Here is an 11603-nt window from a genome sequence, read left to right as displayed (position 1 = left end):
GACCTTGGATATTCCAGGTCGAAATATATATGGATTTCATGTTAAGTTTGATCTCTTACTATGATAGGTTAAAGAGTGGTACGTGTTTGTCGTGTCTAAGTGTGGGAAAAAAAGATCACTTCAGTTGTCTATAAAAGTTAATACTATTTGGTTACAGTTCTTTCTATTAATTAGTCCTTGATCCATAAGGCGGAAGTAGATGCTGCTGCACATCTGCTTATTGTCTCTTAATGGATTGTTTCTGTCTGAGGTATTGCGTACGTCCTGTGCATCTCTCCCTCTGTCTGGCTGGGAGCGGTCCTGTTCCCCTGTGGGACAGGAGTGGTGCAGGTCTGATATTGTTGTTTTGCATGGGGATCCTCTCTGGTCTCGGTTGGTGTGGTGGTGGTCTTTGTAGTGGTCCTGATATGTACCCCGCTGATCTCTGGTGGTCGGGGGGGGGTCCTCTTGGAGTCTGGGTATGGACCCGGTTAAAAGCGACGTCCTTCAGGGCTTTAGCAAAGATCGATATTCTTTTCCTTTGGATGTGGACGTGGTCGTAAAGACATTCCTCATCGAGGGTGGGGTGTTGGGCCAGGTGCACGTTGTGTTTTGATTCACAGTCTCTTGCTATGCTGGCATTTATCTCATGAATTGTGTTGCTGTTAAAGTCTGTTCTCGGCAATATTGTGGAAACAGTGATTCTAGTGTTTGGAAATGTACTGCTTGCCTTCCTAATCATTGCTCTGAGCGATGTTGCTACCTCTTTCTGTTGGGCCTTTAGGTCATTTGTGCCCGTGTGTATTATTATGTGTTGGGGGGAGCCTAATCGGGCTTTGGTCAGCCATCCCATGGCTCTGTCTGTTGTTGGGCACCAGATCTTTTCTACTTTACTTCTAGGGAAGAGCTTTTTCTCCCATAGAAATTTCCCATTTGAGTCTATGAGTATTACAATGTCAGCCTTGTTTGTGTTTACTGTCTGGTGGCTTTCGCCTGGACTCATAGTGTGCGTGCTGGGCTGGGGTGTCTGGTGTGTGCGTTCCTCTCGTGAGCGGATTGCATGTGGTTCCACGGTGGTGGGGGAAGATTGAGAATCAGTATGCTGGTCGGTCTGTGTGGCACCCCTTGTATTGTGTGTCTGCTGCGTTTGTTCCGTGTGGGAGTGCAGCCGTTCCGTCCGGCTCTGTCTTGTCTTATCTCTAGCCTCTGGTTGCTGGTCTAATGGTGTTATCTCTCTTCTATGGCTCTCTTCTTTTTCCTGCAGCTCTTTCACCCGATTCCCAAGTAGATTCACCTGGTTCTCAAGTAGATTCAGCTCTCTCTTGTGTCTCTCCCTCTCCTGCTTTTGTTCGTGATTCATTTTGAGGAACTCCTCTCTAAGTTTAACCATCTCTATCTCTAATTGATTAAATTTATCTTTTAGTTGTATCTGGCTGTGTGATCCCGGGGTATGTGTCTGGTTTGCCCTGGAAGGCTCACTCACTTCCTGGCTATGCTGCTCTTCTCTTGGTGAGCTGGAATTGGTAGGGGGACTATGTGTGGCTTCCTCCCTGGTAGTTATGCTGGGGTTTGTCAGTTGTATCGTGTGGCTGTGGGTCCCCGGGGTTAGTGTCTGGTTTGAACTGTGTGGCTTGTTCACCTCCTGACCAGGCAGATTTCCTCCTGGTAAGTTGTCAATGTTGGGGGGAGTGCGGGCCACTCTGAGGCTGTTCCTTCCCCTCTTAGTTAATCCTTTCAGTGTCCTGAAGGCCGTTACAAATTTGTCGAGGTTGCCTTGCACTAATATTGTTCCGGTATTGTATACGTTGACAGTCGTGGTTGCCCTGTCTCCTGGTGTGTTAATTTTCATTTTGGACCCATTTGCGGTATTTTCTAGCTTAACACTGGTATAGTGTGATTTTATTGCTGTGATCCAAGCCGCTGGCTGATCTGAGTAGAAAATGAGGTTACTTTTTGTCCCATTGTTGTACCAGTCAGCAAAAAGAGTTTCTGGTTTTTCTCTCATCTGATCATGCTTGATCGATTTTATAGCATTTTTTTTGATGTTGGGGGGAATCTGGAAGCGGTTGCTCTCAGTGTCCCTCGGGGGCTGTTGTGGCTCTTCTGATTCGCTCATTTTTGGTATCTTAGAATAAGCTTTTCTGTGGCCCCGGGTTTGGTGTTTCCCTCTCCCTGTTCGCGACCTTTCCCGGTCCCCCTCTCCGACCCCGTGGTCCCTGGGCCTCGGCTCCTGGGTTCACCCTTCCCAGGTCTGAGTCTGTGAGCCGCTGTTTCACGGTGCCTCTGGGCTGTTCCCCTCCCCCTCAGAGGTCTCTGGGCCTCTGTCTCGGCCTGGCTCCTCGGACCTTTCCCTGGCTTCAGTCTCCCTCCCTGGGCCCTGTACTCACAGTCTTGGTTTTCTCGTTCCCGTTTGGTTGCTAGATTGCTCGGCTGCGGCCCGAGTCCCCTCGGCTGTGCCGGGTGATGGATTGCTCGGCTGCGGCCCGAGTCCCCTCGGCTGTGCCGATTGCTGGATTGCTGGGCTGTGTCCCGAGTCACCTCGCCTCCTCGAATTCGCTTTGCCTCGGTCACTGTCTGCGCCTGGGAGGTCTCCAGGCCTCTGTCTCGGTCTGGCTCCTCCACGGTCCTGTGTTTCGGCCACCGTTCTGGAGTCGCCGCTCTGATTGACGCTGCGTCTCCGTGCGGCCTTCCCGAGCTCGATGCAGCCGAGTCCCCTCGTTCCGGCTGCCGCTGTGTCTCCGTGCGGCTTCCCCGAGCTCGATGCGGTCGAGTCACCTCGTTCCGGCTGCCGCTGCGTCTCCGTGCGGCTTCCCCGAGCCCGATGCGGTCGAGTCACCTCGTTCCGGCTGCCGCTGCGTCTCCGTGCGGCCTCCCCGAGCTCGAAATGGCCGGGTCACCTCGCTCCGGCTGCGTCTCCGTGCGGCCTTCGCCGTGTCCCCTCGCTTCGGCTGCTGCTGCGGCCGCTGTTCAGGTTTTTCTTTGTTTTGTATATTTCTTCCCTTATTTCTTTTTGCTTTGGCTTTTTTATTTGTTTGTTTTCTAATTTCCTCTGATTGTTCTTTTTCCTTTTTTTTTCGGGTCCCGTCTTTGGCGCTCTTTTTTTTCTGTTTTTAAACTAACCTTAAACTTAAACTAAATAGAAATAAACTAAAATGAACTAACTTAGCAAAAATTAATACTTAAATGTAACCTTTTTTCCCCACATTAGACACTAAAAAACACTAAATCTCAGCAGCTCATTCTTTTGTGCTGTCTCTCTCCCTCTCCCTCTCCCTCTCTCTCCCTCCCTCTCACACTCCCAATCTCTCTCTCTCTCACACACTCCCAATCTCTCTCTCTCTCACACTCCCAATCTCTCTCTATCTCACACTCCCAATCTCTCTCTCACACACTCCCAGTCTCTCTCTCTCTCACACACCCAATCTCTCTCTCACACTCCCAATCTCTCTCTCACACTCCCAATCTCTCTCTCTCTCACACTCCCAATCTCTCTCTCTCTCACACTCCCAATCTCTCTGTCTCTCACACTCCCAATCTCTCTCCCTCTCATACTCCCAATCTCTCTCTCTCTCACACTCCCAATCTCTCTCTCTCACACTCCCAATCTCTCTCTCTCTCACACTCCCAGTCTCTCTCTCTCTCACACTCCCAATCTCTCTCTCTCTCACACTCCCAGTCCCTCTCTCTCTCACACTCCCAATCTCTCTCTCTCTCACACTCCCAGTCTCTCTCTCTCTCACACTCCCAATCGCTCTCTCTCTCACACTCCCAATCTCTCTCTCTCTCACACTCCCAATCTCTCTCTCTCTCACACTCCCAAGCTCTCTATCTCTCACACTCCCAATCTCTCTCTCTCTCACACTCCCAATCTCTCTCTCTCTCTCACACTCCCAATCTCTCTCTCTCTCACACTCCCAATCTCTCTCTCTCTCACTCCCAGTCTCTCTCTCTCTCACACTTTTAATCTCTCTCTATCTCACACTCCCAATCTCTCTCTCTCACACTCCCAATCTCCCTCTCTCACACTCCCAATTTCTCTCTCTCACACTCCCGATCTCTCTCTCTCACACTCCCAATCTCTCTCTCTCACACTCCCAATCTCTCTCTGTCTCACACTCCCAATCTCTCTCTCACACTCCCAATCTCTCTCACACTCCCAATCTCTCTCTCTCTCACACTCCCAGTCTCTCTCTCTCTCACACTCCCAATCTCTCTCTCACACTCCCAATCTCTCTCTCTCTCACACTCCCAATCTCTCTCTCTCACACTCCCAGTCTCTCTCTCTCTCACACTCCCAATCTCTCTCTCTCTCACACTCTCACACTCCCAATCGCTCTCTCTCTCACACTCCCAATCTCTCTCTCTCTCACACTCCCAATCTCTCTCTCTCACACTCCCAATCTCTCTCTCTCTCACACTCCCAATGTCTCTCTCTCTCACACTCCCAATCTCTCTCTCTCACACTCCCAATCTCTCTCTCTCACACTCCCAATCTCTCTCTCTCTCACACTCCCAATCTCTCTCTCTCTCACACTCCCAGTCTCTCGCTCTCTCACACTCCCAATCTCTCTCTCTCACACTCCCAATTTCTCTCTCTCTCACACTCCCAATCTCTCTCTCTCACACTCCCAATCTCTCTCTCTCTCACACTCCCAATCTCTCTCTCACACTCCCAATCTCTCCCTCTCTCTCACACTCCCAATCTCTCTCTCTCACACTCCCAATCTCTCTCTCTCTCTCACACTCCCAATCTCTCTCTCTCACACTCCCAATCTCTCTCTCTCTCTCACACTCCCAATCTCTCTCTCTCTCTCACACTCCCAATCTCTCTCTCTCACACTCCCAATCTCTCTCTCTCACACTCCCAATCTCTCTCTCTCACACTCCCAATCTCTCTCTCTCTCACACTCCCAGTCTCTCTCTCTCTCACACTCCCAATCGCTCTCTCTCTCACACTCCCAATCTCTCTCTCTCTCACACTCCCAATCTCTCTCTCTCTCACACTCCCAAGCTCTCTATCTCTCACACTCCCAATCTCTCTCTCTCACACTCCCAATCTCTCTCTCTCTCTCACACTCCCAATCTCTCTCTCTCTCACACTCCCAATCTCTCTCTCTCTCACTCCCAGTCTCTCTCTCTCTCACACTTTTAATCTCTCTCTATCTCACACTCCCAATCTCTCTCTCTCACACTCCCAATCTCCCTCTCTCACACTCCCAATTTCTCTCTCTCACACTCCCGATCTCTCTCTCTCACACTCCCAATCTCTCTCTCTCACACTCCCAATCTCTCTCTGTCTCACACTCCCAATCTCTCTCTCACACTCCCAATCTCTCTCACACTCCCAATCTCTCTCTCTCTCACACTCCCAGTCTCTCTCTCTCTCACACTCCCAATCTCTCTCTCACACTCCCAATCTCTCTCTCTCTCACACTCCCAATCTCTCTCTCTCACACTCCCAGTCTCTCTCTCTCTCACACTCCCAATCTCTCTCTCTCTCACACTCTCACACTCCCAATCGCTCTCTCTCTCACACTCCCAATCTCTCTCTCTCTCACACTCCCAATCTCTCTCTCTCACACTCCCAATCTCTCTCTCTCTCACACTCCCAATGTCTCTCTCTCTCACACTCCCAATCTCTCTCTCTCACACTCCCAATCTCTCTCTCTCACACTCCCAATCTCTCTCTCTCTCACACTCCCAATCTCTCTCTCTCTCACACTCCCAGTCTCTCTCTCTCTCACACTCCCAATCTCTCTCTCTCACACTCCCAATTTCTCTCTCTCTCACACTCCCAATCTCTCTCTCTCACACTCCCAATCTCTCTCTCTCTCACACTCCCAATCTCTCTCTCACACTCCCAATCTCTCCCTCTCTCTCACACTCCCAATCTCTCTCTCTCACACTCCCAATCTCTCTCTCTCTCTCACACTCCCAATCTCTCTCTCTCACACTCCACTCCCATCTCTCTCTCTCTCTCACACTCCCAATCTCTCTCTCTCTCACACTCCCAATCTCTCTCTCTCACACTCCCAATCTCTCTCTCACACTCCCAATCTCTCTCTCACACTCCAATCTCTCTCTCTCTCACACTCCCAATCTCTCTCTCTCTCACACTCCCAATCTCTCTCTCACACTCCCAATCTCTCTCTCTCTGTCACACTCCCAATCTCTCCCTCTCTCTCACACTCCCAGTCTCTCTCTCTCTCACACTCCCAATCTCTCTCTCTCACACTCCCAATCTCTCCCTCTCTCACACTCCCAATCTCTCTCTCTCTCATACTCCCAATCTCTCTCTCTCTCTCTCACTCCCAGTCTCTCTCTCTCACACTCCAATCTCTCTCTCTCTCACACTCCCAATCTCTCTCTCTCACTCCCAATCTCTCTCTCTCTCACACTCCCAATCTCTCTCTCTCTTACACTCCCAATCTCTCTCTCACACTCCCAATCTCTCTCTCTCACACTCCCAATCTCTCTCTCTCTCACACTCCCAATCTCTCTCTCTCTCATACTCCCAATCTCTCTCTCTCTCTCTCTCACTTCCCAGTCTCTCTCTCTCACACTCCCAATCTCTCTCTCTCTCACACTCCCAATCTCTCTCTCTCTCACACTACCAATCTCTCTCTCTCTCACACTCCCAATCTCTCTCTCTCTCACACACTCCCAATCTCTCTCTCTCTCACACTACCAATCTCTCTCTCTCTCACACTCCCAATCTCTCTCTCTCTCACACTACCAATCTCTCTCTCCCTCTCACACTCCCTCTCTCTCTCTCTCCTTGCCTCTCTCTCTCTCTCCTTCCCTCTCTCTCTCTCCTTCCCTCTCTCTCTCTCTCCTTCCCCCTCTCTCTCTCTCCTTCTCTCTCTCTCTCTCCATCCCTCTCTCTCTCTCTCCTTCCATCTCTCTCTCCTCGCCTTCCCTCTCTCTCCCTCTGTCTCCTTCCCTCTCTCTCCTTCCCTCTCTCTCTCTCTCCTTCCCTCTCTCTCTTCCCCCCAGTCTCTCGCTCTCTCTCTTCCCCCCAGTCTCTTGCTCTCTCTCTTCCCCCCGTCTCTTGCTCTCTCTCTTCCCCCCAGTCTCTCGCTCTCTTCCCCCCAGTCGCTCTCTCTTCCCCCCAGTCGCGCTCACTCCCCCGTCTCTCGCTCTCTCTCTTCCCCCAGTCGCTCTCTTCCCCCCAGTCGCTCTCCCTCTTCCTCCCAGTCGCTCTCTCTCTTCCCCCAGTCGCTCTCTCTCTTTCACCCCAGTCGCTCTCACCTCTTCCCCCCCCAGTCGCTCTCTTTCTTCCCCCTCAGTCGCTCCTCTCTCTGTTCCAACAACAACATGCCCTCAAAAAAGCCTCGGCACCGCCGGACACCCCCAGCTAGTCTATATATATAAAAGGATCGATCTGTCCCGTGTTTGCGTGGGTTTCCTCCGGGTGCTCCGGTTTCCTCCCACAGCCCAAAGATGTGCGGGTTAGGATGATTGGCTATGATAAAAAAATTGACCCTTAGTGTTAGGGGGATTAAATACGTGGGGTTACGGGGATCGGGTGGGATATGTGTCGGTGCAGGCTCGATGGGCCGAAATGGCCTCTATCTGCACTGTGGGGTTTCTGTGTCTATCTATCTGTCTGTCTGTCCTTCGGTGTGCGTCTGTCCGGCTATACACTCGAAAGTTATAGAGTGTACCTACGCGTGCGTTACATCAAAAGAAAGCTTACCATTCCAAAACGGTCGTAAGCATATTTATGTTTCGGCGGACAAAAATTGCACCCGCGATATCCAAAAAACGTTCAAAATTCCGCTCATTAGCATCTCATTATCCGCTCATTAGCAATAAAGTAACCTCAAGGTCGACCAATCGTACAGCGGGTTCCTGGCGCGTGCGGGCGAGCCCTCCTACAGTCGAGTGACGGGACAATTGACCAATCCTATGCTTCGGTGACCTGACGGTCGACCAATCGGTGCGTGTGTGGGCGGGCCTTATCATTCTGAACTGAGGTGAGTGGCCGCCATCTTGATTCCAAACTTTTCCTTTCTTTTTCCCGCTTTCTGCATGTTTCTTTTCAAATCTACATTTCCAGCAAAAAAAAGTTGCTTTTAAAAGACAAATTGTTTTTAAAAAAAGTTAATTAATTTGTAAATCTTTTCTCTAACCTCTATAATTCTCCTACCTTTCACCGTTTTTCCAGGCCTCAAAGCCTGGGCGTCTGTTGACCAGCCGCGCCCGAGCTAGGCGCCTCCCGTCACGATCGACAAAAGGCCAGCGATCGCCGCCATCTTTGTAAAGGCTGGAGGGGGCGGGCCTGAGCCGAGCGTCGCCACCCGCCGCCATCTTCATAAAGGCGGGCGGGGCGGGAGTCAGCGTCCGCGTCATCTTCTGCCCGGAGCGTGACTTGAGACCGGCCGGGCCTCACGCGGTAGGTTGCGCCGCGGCGTCTCCCTGGTCTTGAAGCCGGCTCAGGCGGGGAGCGGGGCTCGGGAAGGCAGAGCTTGGGAGAGCGGGAGGGCGGAGCTCTGGAGAGCGGGAGGGCGGGGCTCCGGAGAGCGGGAGGCCGGTGCTCGGGAGGGCAGGAGCTGGGGCTCGTGACATTGGGGGGCGGGCCTTGCGACATCGGGAGAGCGGGGGGCGGGACATCGGGAGATTGGGGGGAGGGACATCGGGAGATCCGGGGGCGGGACATCGGGAGATCGGGAGGCGGGACATCGGGAGATCGGGGGCGGGACATCGGGAGATCGGGGGGGGCGGGGACATCGGGAGATCGCAGGGGCGGGACATCGGGAGATCGTGGGGGCGGGACATCGGGAGATCGGGGGGCGGGACATCGGGAGATCGGGGGATGGGACATCGGGGGCGGGGACATCGGGAGATCGCGGGGCGGGACATCGGGAGATCGTGGGGCGGGACATCGGGAGATCGGGGGATGGGAGGTCGGGGGGCGGGACTTCGGGGGGCAGGGCTTGGGGGCACCCCTCTCCCCCTCCCCCTCCCCCTCCTCCCCTTCCTCCCCCTCCTCCCCCCTGCCCCCACCACCCCCTCCCTCCTCCCCCTCCCCCTCCACCACCCTCCCTTCTCCCCCCCTTCTTCCCCCCTTCCCCCCTCCCCCAATTCCCCCCTGCCCCCCTCCCCCCCATTCCCCCCTCTTTCCCCCCTTTCCTTCCCCCCTCCTCCACTCCCTTCCCCCCTCCCCTCCCCCCTATCGCGCTCTCTCTTCCCCCGTCGCTCTCTCTCTTCCCCCCAGTCGCTCACTCTCTTCCCCCCCCAGTCGCTCTCTCTCTTCCCCCCCAGTTGCTCTCTATCTTCCCCCCAGTCGCTCTCTATCTCTTTCCCCCCAGTCGCTCTCTCTCGCTTCCCCCCAGTCACTCTCTCTCTCTTCCCCCCCAGTCGCTCTCTCTCTTCCCCCCCAGTCGCTCTTTCTCTTCCCCCCCAGTCGCTCTCTCCCTTCGCCCCCCACTCGCTCTCTCTCTTCCCCCCCAGTCGCTCTCTCTCTTCCCCCCAGTCGCTCTCCCTCTTCCCCCCCAGTTGCTCTCTCTCTTCCCCCCCAGTCGCTCTCTCCCTTCCCCCCCAGTCGCTCTCTCTCTTCCCCCCCAGTCGCTCTCTCTCTTCCAACAACAACATGCCCTCGAAAAAGCCTCGGCACCGTCGGGCACTCCAGCTAGTCTATATATATAAAAGATCTCTTCTGTCTGTCTGTCTGTCCATTCCCTATACGTTCGAAAGTTATAGAGCGTACCTACACGCGCGTCACATCAAAAGAAAGCTTACGATTATGGACCGGTCATAGGCGGATTTACTTTTCCATCAGACAAAAATCGTGCCCACGGTATCCCAAAAACGTTCAAAATTCCGGTCATTAAATGGGAAAAGTTCTGCTCATTCGCTCATTAGCATTGAGTGACGTGAAGGTTGACCAATCGTACAGTCAAGCGACCTGACAGTTGACCGACGGCTGACCAATCGCTGTGTCACTGGTGCGGGTTCATTGCGCGTGCAGGCGGGCCATCCTACAGTTGAGTGTTGAGTGACTTGACGATTGACCAATCCTACAGTTCAGTGACCTGATGGTTGACCAATCGGTGCGTGTGTGGGCGGGCCTTATCGTTCTGAACCGAGGTGAGTGGCCGCCATCTTGATTTTTGACGATTTTTTTCCCACGCTTTCTGTGTGTTAGGGAACTAAGGAAAATAACAATTTATTTGAGTTTTAAATTGTATTTAGCAACAGTAGGAGATTAAATGATCCCCTGCCCTTCGCCCGGAGGCTCGCCTGCTTTGACGGCCATTTCGAGCGGCTGTGATGGCGCCGGGCGCGGCCTAGTAGCCCGGGAAGCCTGGGCCTTGAGTTGCGGACCGTGCCGGGAGCCGCCGCACACAAAACTTCCCCGTGGCATCAACAGCCCCACCCGAGAGCCCGACCCAAAACCATCAGGTGAGCGGCCGCGGCGGCCCAGTCTCTCTCTCTCTCTCACACTCCCAATCTCTCTCTCTCTCACACTCCCAATCTCTCTCTCTCACACTCCCAATCTCTCTCTCTCTCACACTCCCAATCTCTCTCTCTCACACTCCCAATCTCTCTCTCTCACACTCCCAATCTCTCTCTCTCACACTCCCAATCTCTCTCTCTCTCTCACACTCCCAATCTCTCTCTCTCTCACACTCCCAATCTCTCTCTCTCACACTCCCAATCTCTCTCTCTCTCACACTCCCAATCTCTCTCTCTCTCACACTCCCAATCTCTCTCTCTCACACTCCCAATCTCTCTCTCTCACACTCCCAATTTCTCTCTCTCACACTCCCAATCTCTCTCTCTCACACTCCCAATCTCTCTCTCTCACATTCCCAATCTCTCTCTCTCTCACACTCCCAATCTCTCTCTCTCACACTCCCAATCTCTCTCTCTCTCACACTCCCAATCTCTCTCTCTCTCACACTCCCTGTCTCTCTTTCTCTCACACTCCCAATCTCTCTCTCTCTCACACTCCCAGTCTCTCTCTCTCACACTCCCACTCTCTCTCTCTCTCACACTCCCAGTCTCTCTCTCTCACACTCCCACTCTCTCTCTCTCTCACACTCCCAGTCTCTCTCTCTCTCACACTCCCAGTCTCTCTCTCTCTCACACTCCCACTCTCTCTCTCTCTCACACTCCCAATCTCTCTCTCTCACACTCCCAGTCTCTCTCTCTCTCTCTCTCTCTCTCACACTCTCAGTCTTTCTCTCTCTCTCACACACTCCCAGCCTCTCTCCTCTCTCACACTCCCAATCTCTCTCTCTCTCACACTCCCAATCTCTCTCTCTCTCACACTCCCTATCTCTCTCTCTCTCACACTCCCAATCTCTCTCTCTCTCACACTCCCAATCTCTCTCTCTCTCACACTACCAATCTCTCTCTCTCTCACACTCCCAATCTCTCTCTCTCTCACACTACCAATCTCTCTCTCTCTCTCACACTCCCTCTCTCTCTCTCTCCTTCCCTCTCTCTCTCTCTCCTTCCCTCTCTCTCTCTCTCCTTCCCTCTCTCTCTCTCCATCCCTCTCTCTCTCTCTTCTCCTTCATCTCTCTCTCTCCTTCCCTCTCTCTCCCTCTGTCTCCTTCCCTCTCTCTCCTTCCCTCTCTCTCTCTCTCCTTCCCTTTCTCTCTTCCCTCCAG

Source organism: Somniosus microcephalus, chromosome 8 (assembly GCF_052327205.1).
Source record: "Somniosus microcephalus isolate GS21.2 chromosome 8, FLI_Smic_1.0, whole genome shotgun sequence".
Classification (NCBI taxonomy): Eukaryota; Metazoa; Chordata; class Chondrichthyes; order Squaliformes; family Somniosidae; genus Somniosus; species Somniosus microcephalus.
Note: the sequence above shows the minus strand (reverse complement) of the source record.